Source organism: Bos taurus, chromosome 22, assembly GCF_002263795.3.
Source record: "Bos taurus isolate L1 Dominette 01449 registration number 42190680 breed Hereford chromosome 22, ARS-UCD2.0, whole genome shotgun sequence".
In the NCBI taxonomy this organism is placed as follows: Eukaryota; Metazoa; Chordata; class Mammalia; order Artiodactyla; family Bovidae; genus Bos; species Bos taurus.
This window is the reverse complement of record NC_037349.1, coordinates 44,263,359-44,281,566: the sequence shown is the minus strand read 5'-3', so window position 1 is coordinate 44,281,566 and position 18,208 is coordinate 44,263,359. Positions and strand designations below refer to the sequence as shown.

Genomic DNA, 18,208 nt, shown 5'->3' with positions numbered 1-18,208 from the left:
TGAAGTCTGTTTGATTACTGACTGGGCTACTATTTGCTCTCACTAAGAAACCCATCAATTTGCCTGAAACAGGGCACTCAAAGCCAGTGTACTGGGACAACCCAGAGGGATGGGATAGGGAGGGTGGTGGGAGGGAGGTTCAGGATGGGGGACACATGTACACCCATGGCTGGTTCATGTCAATGTATGGCAAAAACCACCACAATATTGTAAAGTAATTAGCCTCCAATTAAAATAAACAAATTGATTTAAAAAATAAAAAAAGGAAAGGAAACCCATCAACTGGCTCCTGATCACTCAGCTCCACAACATGAAACAATCTGGTAGAGTTCAACTCTGATTTGTCTTAGAAATATACAGAGAAAACAGGGGTCATTCAAGATCAGGCTGCCCATCAGAAGAGACCTCTGTTCTACTGTATTGGTTTTAATTTGTGAAGGTGCTTTCCTTTCCCTACAACTACCTCCTGAATTCACTCTGTTCTTTCATACAAAAGCCCAGTCTTCCACTAAGAAGGCTGAGGGCTCCCGTCAGCTGATCATCAGTTCCGCTCATTACAGTTGTCTCGACTTTACCACGCCTTTCCTTGTGGTTTACATTGTTTTACAGTTAATACCCGAGATTCTCACCCTTCAAAATTTCTAGGTCACCACAAATATTCTGGTCTCACTTCTTATGACACCTCCTGTTGCCAAAGCCATCCCACCCTTTTATTTTGTCATCAAATCACCATAGGAAGAGGCAAGGAAGAATTATCCTGCAGGAGTCAGAGGGCCCTACCAACACTGTGATTTTTGACTTCTAGTCTGCAGAACTGTAAGAAATAAATCTCTGTTGTTCTAAGCCTGCCTGCTTGTGATACTCTGTTACAGCAGCCACGCGAAAGATATTTGCTGGAAAATTTCCTCCATAGTAAAGTTACTATTATTCCCTTTGTTAATTATTGCACAGAAATGGAAGAGATATTTTGGGACTATATGCATCCTTGAAACTCAGTTCTGTGAGTGTTTACCCAGCATATGCAAAGTGGCTTCACTCACGTGTACAGGTGTCACCCTTGGGGGAATGTCTCCTGGCTGAACAGGGAAAACCAGAAGGTTGATCCAGGCAGAGCACCTGAGAGAGTTAACCCTGGGAGAGTGGGCAAGGAGTGGGCAGGCGACATGGCCAGTAGGCAGGGCACAGTGGGCCACAGCGGTGTGCAGGACACGGGGGGCCAATGAGGAGGCCTTCACAGAGCTGTCTGAGCGAGAGGGGCGGGGCTGTAGGAATGAGACAGGGAGCTTCTTCGGAGTCTGCAAGGGACTTCATCTTATTTCTTCCAAAACGGAAAAAGGCAGTAATGAAATAATGGTTTCTAACTCCAAAATTTCCATAAAAAATTTTTGTTGCTGTTGTTATGTTTTCTTTTCCCTGGCATGGAGCTAACTGACCTGGTATCATTTATTACCAGAAGTTAAAAGGCAAATAAAGAGGGCCAAATTCCAACGGAAACCTGGCTTCATTGATTAGGCCAAATGCATTTCAGAATTATTGGTTGCTAACCCTCAAGGTGAACAAAAGGTCTTCAGACATGGAACTGTAATTTTCCCCTAGAGACGCTTATCGGTGATTTCAACGGATGGACCGCAGGCTTTGTGGACGCTGACAAACCACCAGGAACAGCTCTAGGAAGAACTCCTGACACCTTCCTCTGGGCTAATTGCGAAGGTGGAGGCCACACCCTTGTGCTTATCTTCTCCAGGTGCAAGGCTAGTCACCTCACACTGTGCACCAATGGAGATCACATTTCCCTTTTGAGGAAACAGCCCAACTCTCTCTGCATCAGATGCTACAAGCAAAACACCCTAATTTCCTTCTTTCAAAGAAAAAAGTGGTTTCTTTTTTGTTGTTGTTACTAGGGACTAAGCCTGGATAAATGAAATCCACAGGACACTCTCAGTTAGCTTAGTCTTATGGCCAAGTTGTAGACAGGGTGTTGCTGCGTTGAGGATCTGATAATTTCTCCTGTCTTCCCTCAAGGAAATGCTAAAAAGCACATGATGGAGACATCAGAAGATGGTCTGCGCAAATTCACAAACTGAACCATTGACTCTCAGGGCTGTAAAACTGAACACATTAAGGATGGGGAGATGGTCCTTATTCCCTGTATGTCAACTCAGTCAACACCTTGACTTCTGCTTGAGCCAGCCAGCACCTACAACCTCTGGCCAAGGTCAGCCTGTGAGGTGGTTGCTTTCAGGGGAACCATGCATAAGGCAGAAGCCTGAGCAGGGGACGCTGGACTGAACTCTCAGACACTGCTGGCATGAGCCTCTGAAAGTACGCTCAGTTCCAGCCCCAAACAAAGCTCCCATCAAATGCAAGTAAAAAATGAGAAGAGAAAGAAGTCAAGGTTTAGGACAACTTATGTGGTCATCCTGGCTTCATTTCCTCCAGGCTTCCCCTGCTTCCTTCAAGTTCAAAACACACGCTGGCAAAAACACTATCACTCTTGAATGTTCGTATAAACTTAATGGCAGAATGAAAGAAAGGAGAGTGTGCGGCAAGTTAGATGGATTTCGTCCAGAGTACCCTGCAGGAGCAACTAATTTTACTGCAGACTCTGAGAGGGTTAATGTTCCTGGCACACCACTTCGTTTCTGAGAGAAGACCTCAAGCAAGTTATTATCTGTATCCCTATCATCGTTGAATGTTTGCCCCCACACTGGAAAAGAAGCCTGTTCTTCTCTGCAATGGGGCTATTAATTTTTTCTAAATGATGGTCTATGGGATAAAGAAAACAAAACCAAAACAACATCTTGGAAAATAATTTAGTAAAATACAGGACTCTCCAAGAGCTGAGCCGGGCAGCAGCCTAGGTTACAAACAAAGTCTCTTAGCAGTGCCAGTAAAATAAAACAGAACCACTGTTTCAGACACCCTATTTTTGGCTAAGGTTTCACTCCTCAATTACTTTCAAAGTTATTCATTTCAGTCAACATTATAAGGGTAAGTCAACATTTGTCCTGGCAGCAAGCCCAATTTTGTTATTTTATTAGTCTGCTACTAGTTAAATTGGCCCATGATTAAACACATCTAATAAATAGCCCCAGAAGATTGGAGTTTAGCAGAAAACCACATTCAAGTTCTCTTACACAGGATGTTACTATTATTTGACCTTGGGCAGAAGGAGACAGGCACACCTTCACCTCGATAGGTTCCTTTAAGCAAATGCCAGCCCACTGCCTGAAACTCATTTTGGTCATGCCCAGACATGGCACTGCAGACCTTCAGAGAAAGAGGAAGCTAAATATTTAGCTCTCTCTGCGGTCCCTGGCTCAACATACGCCTTCTGATCATCAAGCAAAGCCCTGACTCTGTCAAGGAGAAAGGGCCAGATGTTTAGAGCTGAAGCACTTTATGAGTCTGACCTCGAACAGTGTGAGAGCTGCCGGCAGACTTGAGCCTCTGTGGCCCTTACAGGGAAGCAAACCTTGGGCACAGATGTTTTCTCTTGATTGGTGTCAGGTTATGTCTTTTTGCCAAGCAGGCCACAGAAGAAATGTGCCCACAAGTCTGGAAAATGGGGTCAGAGTCTTACATTACTGGTAGATGCCAACAAGTCACCCGGAGGTGACATGGTGACCTAATTACAGCCACAGGCCTGGAGGAAGGGCTCTGTGGTCTGAGGTTTCAGTCAGTTGTTTCCTACTGACTTCTTGGAAGCCGTGGGGTGGGATATAAATTCTGTGTTTATCTCTGTAAAAGGGATTCCCTGGCTTCCCCGTGGGCTGGGTTGAAGGTGTAGGGGGAGAAGAATGCACCGGGGGTGCCAGCTCTGCTTCAGGGTTTGGAAACTGTACAGGTCTGTGTACAGACCTCAAGGGCACTTTAAGGACACTGGCTGAGGGTTCCTCCGTGTTTAAGAATGAGCAGAAAGCCTCTGCTGCAAGTGACAAAGTTCTTATCACTCTGGCACCCTAAACGATTCTTTGCAAAGGTTCTAAGGATAAAATATGAACCAGCCTATCTGGCCAGAGGACCATGTCCTGTGAACTCCATACCTTCTGACTCCAGATCAACAATGTAACTTCCACAGGCTTGGTCTCATGCCCTGTGAAGTGGGGTGGCTCTCCTACCGACCCACAGGGCTGTGCTTTCATTCATTCCCTGTAGCACTGGGCTCTTCCCTGCCCAGGGACAGAGCTGTCACTCCAGGTCACTGCCACAGTCTCACCAATGACATGCCCTGCTCTCTGAGGACTTGGGCTGCTAGGAGACCACATTTTAATTCCACATTCTTGACTTCCCTTTCCTCTTGCAGTTTCATCATCTGCTTAGTCAAGCCCTGACTGGACACAGCAAAACTGGGAGTGGTTTGGCAAGATCCAAGGCTACATCCAAGTAGAAAAAAACATCAGCCATGAAATCCCAAGATAAGAACCTGAGGGGCTGAAGGGCACCCAAGTAGGGTGGGTTGTGAAGTCTACAAGGAACTCCTCCCAGCCTACCCTCCCCAGCCCACACTGCTGAACTGTGGGCTAGAAGAGTTGGCTTCCAATCTTGCCTGATCCCAGTACTATCTGGGATGAGGCAATGATAGGAATTCCGGGTGTTCAAGCCATGTCGGAGGTGCAAGGTAGAACTCCCAAAAACAACATGCTTCTTTTGGCTTCCAGAAAGCACCAGGCACAGATCCACCGACCTGTTCTCTCTCTCTCTCATCCTCCTGTCATCCCTTGAATCTCAGCATTATCTTAGCGTCCCAGAAGAGGAAAAAGAAGCACAGAGATGGAAAAGGATGCACAGATCGCAATCTCAGTGTCCCAAAGGAAGCACAGTGTGTTCCAGGCGAATCTGAGATGAGCAAACACGTCACAGGCAAGCAACGCTGACAGCCGGGTCTGCCATCTGACGGAAGACGAGGCTGGGGTAAGGGATCCTATATTCAGCTGCTAGGTGAAATCTAAAAGGAACATCCAACCAAGGGCCCTGGGTCTGCAGGAAAAGAACATGGACCCCCTCCTCTGGCTGCCTGGTCAGTTTCTGTTCTGGATGCGAACAGCAATTTGGAGCAGTTTGCAAGCCTCGCAGAGGTGTGACTTCCAGAGAGAAACATAAAATGCAGTTACTGAGCTCCCTGGTAACTCTATGCTGTCCCTCTGGGCACAATTTATCCCGTCAAACCGTTTGGTCTGTGCGCATCCTCCGCGGCACATGCCTCCACTTGGAACCGGGGAACACTGCACTTGGGTGTTACAGAACAGCCTGCTCTCGACTGGGAACAGGATACACTGAAACCTGATCCTTCAAAGTGGAAAAAGCTACCAGCCACACAGCCACCGGGGAGTGACTGAATTGGGAAAAAAGGTTTTTTCTTAAAATTGAAAACTTTCCTGCTTTGGCTTTCAGCTGACATCTTACCGCCCACCAAGCAATGGTTTATAGGAAAATAAGGTACAGGAAACTGTGAGGATTCTGTAACAGATTTGTATGGCCTCGCCATTGCTCCCACACTCCCCAAGCAGGCAGATGAATAGCTTCACAATGTTATTCCTTGGGAGGTAGGGTGGGTGTGGGTGTGGGTGGGTGTGGGTGTGGGTGGGTGTGTGTGTGGGGGTGTGTGTGTGTGTGTGTGTTGGTGCACACATGCAGAACACAAGACTGAACTTTGTTTGAGAGTTTTCCTTCTGTAGCACGTTTTTAATGACAGGAATTAAATCATGCCCACTAACAATGTATTTTTCCAAAGGCTCATAACAAACCCTGGCTCCCACTGCTGTACACTTCCAACCTTGAAACACAGTGATTATGTGTTATTTCTAACTCTCAGTAATTAATATGCAACCAGATGTATCATTATCTACAGTCTATTAAAATTCAGAAGACTGTGCGTTTGAAAAAGGCTGCATCACACTGACAAAGGAGGCAAAAACCTCCGAGCCCCAGCCCTGTTCCCCAGTCACACACGGTTCATTTCAATCACAAAGACACATGAGGGCAATGAATAAAAAAGGGCAGCTGACTTAAAAGAAGTAAATACAAATCTGTGATTGGGTTGTTTAGTTTTGCCACTGGAGACTCAGTGGTAAGGGGTGCCAGTAAAAGTTTCCAGGAAAGACAAGGGCAGTTTTGTGGTAAAAGAAAAATGTCCTTTATTCCTGAAGTCAAGTGCTCCTGTGGCAGAAAGGGGCAAAGTTCCCATGAGCTTGCCAGCACTGGCCAGCTCTAGAGGGAAGGGCTCCTCTGGGAGACTTGGTGAGGGTCTAACCTGACAGATTCCCCCCAATCCCCAAGCACCCTCAGGGATGAGGGGAAGGCCCGTTCACCAGAAGGTGCTCCCTCCTTCTGCCCCACCACTTAGGGGTCAGGCTCTGGACCACTCCTGAATTTACAAAGCAGGTCTGGGCAGAGGGGTGGCAAGGGGCTGCCCCGGCCCAGCGAAGCCTCCAGAACTGCAGCTACGTAAACTACATGCTGCCAGGGCCCCGACCGACCTACTGAGTTAGTTCAGTCACTCTTTGTGAGCTTCTAGCAATTTTCCAGAAACAGGGAAGTAGGTCGTTCCACCCCGACCCAGATGTAATTCTCTTCTGATTTTGTCTAGAGGAGGAGAGGAAGAGGGTGGGAGGATTGCAAAATGGGTAAAGGGGGTCAGCTCTGTGGTGATGGATGGAGATGAAACTTTTGTTGGCGACTATGCAGAAGTCAAAGAGTGTATACAGAAGTCAAAATATAATGTTGTACACATGAAACTTAGATAATGTTGTAAACCAACGTAACCTCAATTTAAAAACAAAAAGATACCCCAGGATTAAAATAATAAAGACAACAATAAAAAATTAAAAAAAAAGAGAGAAGAGAAGGAAGCACTATGCAGCCAACGGGAGACCCCTGGATGGGGAGGAGGAGATACCAAAATCCATGGGGTCTCCTGCTACCCATTGCCAGCACACACAGTCACTTATTTAGTCCACACAACAATCCCAACACTCCATTTTATAGAAGAGGAAGCAGGTGTTCAGAGAAGTGAGGTGTCTTGCCCCAAGTCATACCCAGTAGTTATTGGCAAAGCTGAAATTCAAGTTCAGCTCTCAACTTGAAAGCTTTCCCGGACAGGATATGCAAATTCCTCTTACAATAACAACTATATTAATAGTAATAAATGGCTTCCCAGGTGGCTCAGCGGTAAGCCTGGCAATGGAGGAGACATGGGTTTGATCTCTGGGTAGGGAAGATCCCCTGGAGAAAGAAATGGCAACCCAACCCAGTATTCTTGCCTGGGAAATTCCATGGATAGAGCAGCCTGATGGGCTACTGTTCACAGGGGCCCAAAGAGTTGGACACAACTGAGCACCCTGCAACAGTAACGATACTGACAGGCGATTTTGAGCCGGACTTTGTCAAAGTATGTTCCATGCGTGATTTCCTTGATTTCACTTACCCATTTCACAAAGCAGGCAACTGAAGCTCAGAGGGGTGAAAAACTCTGCCTGAGGTCACAGAGCTGGTAGTGACCTGCTCTATGACCTGCTCTATGGAGCCAGACTGAGCCCAAGGCTGCGACTCTCTGCAAGGCTTGGTTCTAAACCACAGCACTGCTGTTTCCTAAGCCAAGGGTCAGGAGCCCTGAAGAAATCAAAGACTGTAGAGGCAGAAGGGACTAAGGGAAGGGGTGAAAAAGTAGGAATGTTGGTTCGACATCCAAGTCCTGAAAAATTCAGGAATCGGCATGCCTTTTGTGAGCTCCCCCCACATCTTAAGAATGCCTGGCCAGGCACACAGGCGCCAAGCTGGTGTTCAGGGCAGGCCAGGGGACTGGTGGGTTAACATCCAGCACCAGGGGGCTCATCGGATGACCCCTCCCAGTGCTGCCTCCCCTCCCCATTTGCCAAACTCCCCACCGAGGCTGCTACATCTCCAACCAGTGTGCCACTGATTGACAATCACTGCCAGTACTTTAGGGTTGTGAATGACCTCATCAAACTCAGGGAAAAATTCCTTGAGGGTCAAAGCATGCCCTTCTTTTCTTTAAACCCAGAAAGAAGGAAAAAAAAAAAGCTAGCTAGCTAGAGTCTGGTCTCAACAAATATTTACTGACAATCAAACAGCACTGGGAGTCATTTTTAGTTGTCCAACTCTTCGCCAGCTTCTAACAAACGACCTATTTATAATTAAAGTGTGCTGTTAATGAATATGACATGAAAAACTCCCAAAGCAACCTAATCCTCCTCACCTTCCCTGGGTCTATGTCTGTGGTCTGAACGTGGGTGAGGTTCCCAGATGAAACGTGTCAGGTGGCGGCTGGCCTTTAAGACAACACCACACTCCTCATCTCCCATGAGCAGGGTCCCGCTCTACCCAGAGCTCATACCACACCCTCTGCGGGAGAGTTGTTATTGGAACACTAGAAAACCACACTAAATTTTTTCATCCTACCTGGCAGGGATAAATGTGAAACTTGCCAGTGTGCTTGGAACATCTTGTTTTTTCAAAAATAACGCCCAGTGCCAACTTGGATCCCTGGGAAACTGGGTGGATGTTTCTTAAAAGGAAGAAGTGACCTCCCAGTACATCACTTGATAGGGATGTTCATCCACAGCTTCTGCTCAACTTATGAACGGGGAAAATAGATGCTGTTGTGGCTAATGGTCTGTGCAGCACTTAGTCTGGGGATGCCCCCGGCATGCCCCATTTCATCTTTACAACTCCCTTGGAAGTTCTCATTTTACAGATGAGGAAAATGAGGCTTGGAGGATGAGTCATTGGTGCAGGGTCTCTTGCTCATAAGTGGCCAAGTTTGGGATTCAAGTGCAGCTCAGTCTGACCTTCAAATCCAACTTTCTAACCATGACACTCGATGGCTGCCCCAAATTAAAATGTGATCTTGCTCCATCCCTTCCCTCAGGGTAAAGGGGAAAAGGAAGAAGAAGGGATGATTTTGGTTGGAACTTTGCAACTTTTACTTGAAGTTTTGAAAAGAAAAAAAAAAAAGGTTTTTGTTCTTAGAATAGAAATCCAATTTTATTTTTTTTAATTGGCTAGTAACAAGTTCATAATAATTTTCTATGTCACATTCTAAGCCAGCTTTGTTCTATTTAAAAATGTTACTATCTGAAATCTAGGTTCTATGTTTAAAGCCCAAGTTTCTAGTCTGTAAGTCACTGTACCCAAACTTGGAAATTTTTGTGGCAGAGTGCTAGTCCTAGAAAGGTCTCAGAACTCAACAATGCACTGTTTCCACCCCCTTGGTTTCATCACAGCAGTTTTTTGCTCTATGTACACGTTCCCTGAGCTATTACATAATGTTTCCTTACTTGTAAAAATCAACTCTATCATTGTCTTAAACAGAAAATCACTATCAGCTGCCATACATAGGAACTACTTTTTAAAAAAATGAACCCCCACTGTTAAATTTCTTTTAGAGATGCTTGCCTGCCTGAGGCCTGTGCTTTGTTAAAAAGAGAAATAAGCAAGTGCCAGAGAGGCATTAAAGACACCAGCTCCAAAGGAACCTTTCTCTTCCACATAATGAGAAAGATCAGAAGGGAACTGGAAAGGGAAAGTGATTCAAACCTGTTTTGTATCTTGTCTCCGGGTCACCTAGTCTTATATCATTTGAGCTACCACAAATGTTATGAAACCCATCTTCTGGGAAATAATGGTCTAAATCAGTCTACTCATTCAGCAACTAAGATGCTGAGGTTCCAAGAAGTTGAGCCTGCTAGCACCCTGACCCCAGCTGGTAGTGAAACTCTTCTAAGAACCAGCTTAGAAATAATTGCTGCTAAAGAAATTCAGGTGAGCACTTAAGAGTCCTACAAAGCAAAGGTTTCTTGATACTGAGCCAGAACAATGCTCACTCTTCTAAATTGTTACAGCCTGGGCACAAAACATTTGGAGACTGACAGGAGAAAATCAGGTATCTTTTCTGATGCTGTCTCCTTCAAAGCTCTCTGAAAAGGCCCCATCAAACAGCTGAGGTGGAAGGCTAGGACTCTTCACTATGCATCTGTGGTTGACACGTCATCTACCGTTCAATTTTTTCGCCTTCAGTCTATTTCCTTCTTCACAGTGGTTTCTCCACAGTGGTCTTCTGCAAGACCGCACCCAGAAGCACCAAGCAGTCACCTACCAGCAAGGAGGATGGCTGCCGAGGTGTGAGAAAATGAATCAAGGCGGCCAAACCTAACAGGATACAGATGGGTCACCCCCACCCCACCTCTGTGAAGTCAAAAATAAGAACACTCGTCTTCACCAGTGACCTTTAATTATCTTCCCTGTGTTTGCCGGGGGTCGTTCTTGACAAGCTTACGTCACTGGGGGATTATGAAACGTTAGCACTACAATATAAGATAACATGCTTGAGGAGGGAGCTTGCACTGGCCTTGTGTCAGGGCCAGGAAGCACAAAGGGAAACTTTATCACTCAGTCCCTTTGGCCATCGGGTCCAACTCCATCTCCCTCTGCCCACTGGCCTGTTCCCTTTTCCCCTCTGCAGCTTCTATCTCTAGCAAGACTCCAAAATTTCAAATCTGACAATGTATGGCAACCAGTAAACATTTAACTTTTTTTTTTAAGGTCCTAACATAGGTTCTCAGTTTTATCTAATTCAATCAGGTTGCCAGGTCTAGTGGTATCTATGGAAACAGTGCCCTTGGGGAAATACTCTATTTGTTATTACCATTTAATTATCACTTCTGATGCAAATTACATCTGCAGAGCTCAGAAAGACATCATTTTAAGGGATGTCATCTACATGCAGAGAAGTTTGTGTCTCTTTTTTGTGGGTTTCCTGTTTGTTCTAACAGGGATCTCACATTGCCTTCCCAGATAGCTCAGATGGTAAAGAATCTGCCTGCAATGCAGGAAACCTGGGTTTGATCCCTGGGTTGGGAAGATCCCCTGGAGAAGAGAATGGCTACCCATTCCGATATTTTGTCTGGAGAATCCCCATGGACAGAGGAGCCTGGTGGGCTATAGTCCATGGGGTCGCAAAGAGTCAGGCATGACTGAGTGACTAAGCACAAGACCTTGCACTTGGATCTGTAGGAGTTTGGGCCAAGAGAAGGGCCCACAAGTCCACCGGCCCCCAGGTGAGGTATGCAGTGTTCAGGTTAAGTTTAATGTGGCTCACTTTGAACATGCCTAAAACAGTGCTGCTTACAACCACCCTCACTCAGGAACATGACTGGCTTAAGCCAACATTCTGGTGTGTCAAGAGGTTAAGGCTAGTCAAGGAGGGGCCAGCATTTTAGCCTTGTCTCCTGATCTCTCTGAATCTCTGTTTCCAAGACAGACCGTGCCTTTTGCAGGTCCCTAAGCTGGTGCAGGATTCAAAGGAGAGAGTGCACATGAAAACAACAGACTGTTATCAGAACACTCGGCAGCACTGCTATAGTGATCACAATGAGACGAGAAGGGGGACGCTCCGATGAAAGGTCCCTTCCCCCACTTCTCTACACGCCACGTGCATACATATATAGTTACATTGGTTACATCATCTATATAATATGCTCAACTTTCCGCCTCTTCATTTTTCTCAGGAACACTAGGGTATTTCTGTTTGCTAGTGTGGAATGGCTCAAATGATGTCACTGATCCCTGGCCCAGAGGCCATGGCACATGGAGCCATCTCCTTCTCAAAGGTCAGAGAGGTTGCTGGCTCTTCTGGCTGTTATAAGTAAGCAGGAAAGGATGCTCGCCTGGAACCAGACAATCAGACTTAAAGCTTTCAGCTCTGCCAGTCCTGGCTGTGTGATCCTGGGGAAATCATTGAATCTCTCTGACTCCTGGTGTATTCTTATCTTTAAAATGAGGGTTATTATACTCAGGTGAGGCAAAGAATACAAAAGTATTTTGAAACCTATAGAATGCATAAACATAAAACATGAACATTATTGCATATAACGTCATTATGAACAACTGTGGACACACAGCTTTATTCCCACAAGAGTTAGAATACTGGGTGCAAAGATTAGAACCATTTTTGTCTTTTAATATGCACAGAAAAGTCTCCTCACTGCACACAGAAGTATTTTATTTCTCTGCAGCATCCCCAGCTTTGGGTTTTATCATGTCTTTAAAGTACTTGTGACATCAATTAGGTATGAAATAGCATCTTAAAATTATTTGCCTTTTCATTTCTACAATTTCTATTGGACTGAACTTTTAAAATAATGTTACTTTTGTAATGTGAACTGCCTATTATTATCTTCTTGCCCATTTGTCAACGGACATCTTGGAGTGTTCTTTTATATCTCCATGAATTATGTAGATGACAAAGATTAATCTGTTGTCTGTCATCTCTATTTCAAAAGTCTTTTTCAATGTATCAGTCTACTCCCCTTGTCTAAAAAGTGCACTAAATATAAAAACAATCTTGTTTGTTGATATAACACCATACAGTGTCTTTAGGCTGGTCAGTACTCAAGAGGTCACTGAGGATGTCCAATGGAAATAAGCAAGGAAGAGAAAGAGTTTGGACGTTATGTCCCATTTGGAAAAGTTAGAGGAACCAGGATGTCTAGTCAGGAGAAGACAGGCACCTGGGGGAAGAGTGTGGTGTGGGTATGTGTGTGTGCAAGTGTGAGCATACATTTGTGGAACAGGAGTAGACAGTAGGGAGAGATAAAATACTGACAGAGAGAAAGTGTCATTGTATAATATTCAGCTTGAGAAAGGAATGTTACAATTAAGAAAAGATTTTCTCATGATCCACAATGAACAAAGATGCAATGCATAGGCTTGGAAGGTTCCTGGAAGTGTTTGAACCGAGATTGAAAGGATCCAGCAGTGGACGAGAACTGGGCTCCACGTTCTCAATAGGCCTTTCCCAAAAACTCAGGTTCTCTAATTCAATGACCCCGGGTCATTTCCTAGAGGCTGGTTTTGTTTATTTGTTTCATAAATCCCCGGAAAAAAGCCTGTTTTGCTACTCCTTTCCTCCTCATCTTAAGAGCCAGAAAAAGAAAATTTTAAAAAGTGAACTTACCGTTAAGGTTTCTGGTTTAGCTCCCATTAATTGAGTTGACTAAGAATCAGCTGCCTTCTTGCAAAAGGACACAATGACCCAAACACAGAAGGACCAGGCACAAGTGTTTCTAGACTTTAAAAGATCCGTTCCTTTTCTAGCCAAAGGTTTGGAGGCCTTTCTTGACTAATAGCCTCTTCTTAGCTAATAACCAGTGTCAAGTCATAAAAAATTGAAGGCATTAGAAACCACTGGCCTTTACTCCTAATAGTCCATGAGCCGACACAACAATGATAAATGGCCGTGCAATCACAGCAATTTGCAATCACAAAATGTGAGCCCTGTACCCATCACCGGAGCTGACAAATTATGGAAGGCAACTGTGTGCACACACCACAAACGAAGGAGCCCTTCCAAATACACACACACCATTAGTAACGATTATATGTACATAGGACTCTGTAAAATTTGCCTGTGATCAGTCACTTATTTTCATTTGGTTGTTATGAAAATAGTGGCACTGGTTCAGGATTTTACAAGCAATCACAAAGGATCTTAAGAAAATGACACAATTTGCAAATTCCAGATGGTGGTCAGAAGCTTCCAAGTTACTAGTTTATGTGGAAGGCTGGTGGTTAATGCAGATAAGCAAGATGACTAATTGCAGAACTAACAGTGTCACCTCCACAGTGCTGAGCATGCGGAATTCTGCCAAAGACTAGCTCCTTGGTCTTGAGAAACACAAAATGGAAGTTACCAGAGCCCTCCCAAGTGAAGGTTTGTACAACTCACTCCTGTGGGTCGTGGCCACTCTATGAAGTGGCTTCCAGGCACACTCACTAATGGTGGGGTCTCCCTTCCAGGCACTCAGAGAAAAAATGGGCCTTTGACCATGAGGCAATTTGCTCTGGCAGGGATTCTCACCCTTCATGTGTTATGTGGTGAGGAGACTGGCGATTTAGTCATTTAGAGGCAACATGATGTGGTTGGGAAAGTACAGACTTTGGGGTCAGACTGGGTACGAATACTGGCTCCTCTATCTACCGGCTCAGCCATCCTGGAAGGGCCGCTACCCAGCTCTGAGCCTCAGTTTCTCCTAAAAAAAAGGCGGGGGGCAGTTACACCAACCTCACTGGATCATTGTAAGGATGCTTAGAGGACTTACAGTCAGACCTCTGTTGCACGGATGTGCATAAAACAGCATTTGGGGAATAAGGATGGTGATCATGTTTCTTAAAATTGTTTTAGGAAATTTTCTGTGATACAGAGGTCTTGATGATGCTGCCGTTTATGGAGCACTTCCCATGTGCTTAGCACTGTACACGAATCATCTCATTATGGTAGTGCCATCACCATGCCCATTTTACAGCTGTGGGAACTGGGGCTGAGAAAAGCACAGGAGACTGTCCAAGGCCACATCACTAGCAGATGTGGAGATGGCACTGGGACCTGGACAGTCTTATTCCAGAGCTGATGCCCTGAACAGCCTCAAATGTACATATCAGCATATCTTTTCTCTAATAAACCTACTCCTAGTTCACAGGCATCTTGGAAGACCAGGACCCCCAAGATACCGATCCCCAAGAGAACCATGGCCGATGACTATACTCAGCTCTTGCCAGCAAGTGAGAGACCTTCACTGTCCATGAGGCTCCCATCCAGAGCCACCTGAGGTCTCACGATTCATGAAGTCTAATTAATCACCTGATGAAATCAAGATTCCAACTGCAATAACTCCTTGGAGCTATTTCCATGTAGTTGGCTGTATAAATGGTCAGCTCCACACTGTATGATACAAATTCCAAGAAATGTATAAACCACTAGAAGCCAGCTCACCTCCTTAGCTCTCCAGCTGGCATGTAAGGAACACAGCTCCAGATGCATATATTTCAAATACACTTATGGACTGACTCGGGGCATAAATTATGGTGGGGCACAGAGTTCACCTTGCCCTTTAAAACAGAAACTTTAAAGGTACCTCCTCAGTTAATCAAGTGCTCAAGATTATGTACTCAGAAGAATGTGTTTCAAGGCACTTTACATGGCTTTTGTTTTGCATCCCCCCTTTTTCTTCACAGAGGTAAACATCCTTAGATGCCACAGGATACACTGGTATTAAAACCTAGACTGAATCCATCAGGAAACCTGGCACTGGGTCTTGGCTTAACTGCTGGTTTGCTCAGTGGCTTTCTGCAAGTCACTTCCCCTCAGCGTCTTTATGCATAAAGTGAGCAGAATAATACTTGTTTTATGTTACTCTTACAACATGGTTGTGTTCTCAAATGAGACATTAAATGTGGTACTTAGAAAAAGAATTGAATTCCATCATTTCTAGGTCATTCCAAGGTTCCACATAAAGTTACTGGCTGAGTCAAAGTTAGAACAAAGGGACAAGTCAGGACCATATACAAGAGAGACAAAAGCAATGACTACAAACATCACTAACTAAACCTGGCCTAAACTAGATCGACATCTGAGACAGTGAATCCTAAAACCAAAAGTAAGCTGTTCATCATATTGTCAGATATATTCTTAGAAAGAAAATAACAGAATCACCACTTTTTTCATTAAATGGACTGCAAAACACCTAAAACCTTCTCACCAGGCTCCAGCTTCCTTAGCCAACATATACATGCATTTGAGCCTTCTTTCTTGAAAAGCAAACCTCCCCATGGGAAAACAGTGACTTCTGACTTGGGATCGGTGTAATTCATGAGGACTAACAACTTTTCTTTGAGTGACTTAATCAGGTATTCAAAGCACTTAATAATGCCTAGAAAAATCAGTTCCTCCTGGCATGAGAAGTAAGTACCCATTAAATATATATATATAAAAAGATCAATGGAACAAAGTTGCATTGATGAGTCAGAAGAAATAAGCTTAATGATGCTCATGCGATACTGTTTCTCTGTCAAAGTCTAGTGCTACTGCACTAAAATGAACTAAGCTCCTTAGATTTCATGGTTAATGATTAGAGCTGGAAGGATCAAGTTGGTTGTCATAATAAAATTAAACATCTGCAACCAAACTCATATACCTATGTCATAAGAAATACTAGATTAAGGAGCTACATTGTATTAATAGCATAATCCATGTAGAATAATTTTAATATTTAAAATAGATAATTTAAAGAAGATAAATATTTAAACTATATCATTTTTCTCTATCACTGAAAACTATCATTGAAATTTTAAAATGCACAAAGCATTTAATCCCGAGTAGAAATTTTGTTATGATGTGTTTTCGAGAAAATGTCTGTTGTTGCACATTTTTACTCAAGTGCATGGTATCAAATGCACATTAGTGACACCCACCCCTTCCCCATGAGCCTTACCCAGCATACTTGCTGCAAGAATAAACAAATGCTGGAAGGCACTTGCCCATGCATCGCTGTGTGCCCACTGTCCTCACAGCAAATTCTGAAGGAATAGTCATGATGTGCTAAAGGGCACAGGTGCTTTGCTTCAGCTACCCCTGAAGGTTAAAAAGGACTTTGGATTGGCCAATCCTTCTTTTCAGCATAACCACCTTCTTTCTACAAAGAAAATGATCCTGAAAAACTACCTGTATTGGAACTAACAGTCCATACCTAGCTTATAAACAAGGATATAATCATGTTTTTCAAAAGGCCAACTAGCATATGCTGTTTTTTAAACACAAATGCTGATGACACCTGCTGGTAGCAAATATATTTTAATTAACTGCCTATGGAGAAGTGAGGCCTGCAAAGGAGGGCTGTCTTCTGAGCTGATATTGAAACAGAAAACGAGCCCCCACATCACTTAAGTTTCTTTTTCTAACTCTGCCTATTGACATTATCAGGAAGCGAAATGCCAGATTAATCAAGCTAGGGGATGTACTGGATTTGCCTTCTTGGACTCGAGAAGTATACAGTACACGAGACACTTCTACTCTGATTTAACCACTAGGGGGAAAATCCTAAATAGTGATACCTGAAAAATATTACCAACTATTTAAAAAATTGTTCCTCTCCCACGCTTATTCCTATACCAGAACATCCCCATAAAAGGAAATTAAGTCACATTTCATAATCTGGACCCAGCTACCGTGAAGAAAATTAGTATTTGACTTCTGGTGATACATTGTTCATATCCATTTGTGAGATACAGATATATATGTGTGTGTGTGTGTGTGTGTGTATATATATATATAAGAAAAGAATAAGAAAAAATGAAGCATATGGGTTTTACACCTACACCTTTAGTCAAACTGCACAAAAATATAGGACTAAGTGATAGCAGGAAGGGACCAGAGTCTAGAGCTATCCTCATTATTCTTTTCTTTGACTCAATTCAATTTATTAATTAAACTCGGTTACGCTTTGCTTCCTTCCAAAAGGAATTTGAGCAGACATTAGCTTCACTGCTCCTACATTCATTAAATTGTGAAGTTCCCCCTGAAAAGATCATATATTTATTCTAAGCCTGAACAACCTGAATTCTGTGCAGTTGCTGTCCTGTCAAAACTTCAGTAAGAGCCCAAACACCACTAAGACCATCACACTTCTACAGCTGCTGGGAACAAAAGCCCTTTGTGAAAATATACAAGTGAAATGAGGTGTGGGACAAGGGTGAGAAGTTAGTCTCTACTCAACTTATAGAAAGCTGATTATAACCTGAAACTGTTTATAGAGTTGTGTCAGTGTGGAGCAGCTCTTGTTAGAGGCAATGAATCTTTGATGCTGTTCTCCCAAATATACATAATTCAGTGAACCAACTGCACATAGCTAAGCAAACCCAAGGGTGGCAAGTGGGTGGACCCCCAAAAGCATTGTGATAAGACCGGAAGCACCCCTTCCCCCAGACTTTCCCCCTCATGGTGGGGGCAGAGTGGAGATCTCCCAGAAACACATCAGCGGAAATGATGATCTGGGTCCTGTGGATCCCACTACAGCTTAGTCACAGCAAAAGTGCAGTCTAATGAAAGCAGGTGTATTCCCCAAGACCCTCAAAGAAAGAGACACTTTCTCCTCCACCTGAATCCAACCTTTAAGGCCAGTGAGCTCTTTGCCAGAGATAAAACACACCGAGGAAAAGACAGACTAAACACCAGCCAGGAGGACTCCCTCACCTCACCCTCCCGGTACAGGAAAGTTACCAGGAGGAGAAATGCTTCCAGTCTTCCAAGACAGCTTCCCACTGCCCCAGGGAATTTAATTCATTTTCAGAATCCACATGCGACACATTCAGATTACTCATTTAGCTCCCAGACCCCCAACTGAATGACTCCCAC

The 18,208-nt window shown here is 44.1% G+C and overlaps 1 protein-coding gene across 7 annotated transcripts in view; it reads right to left on the bottom strand.

The window, feature by feature from the left end:
* Positions 1-18,208, bottom strand: part of ARHGEF3 (Rho guanine nucleotide exchange factor 3) — a 313,583-nt gene that overhangs the window by 49,428 nt on the left and 245,947 nt on the right. The window lies entirely within an intron of this gene.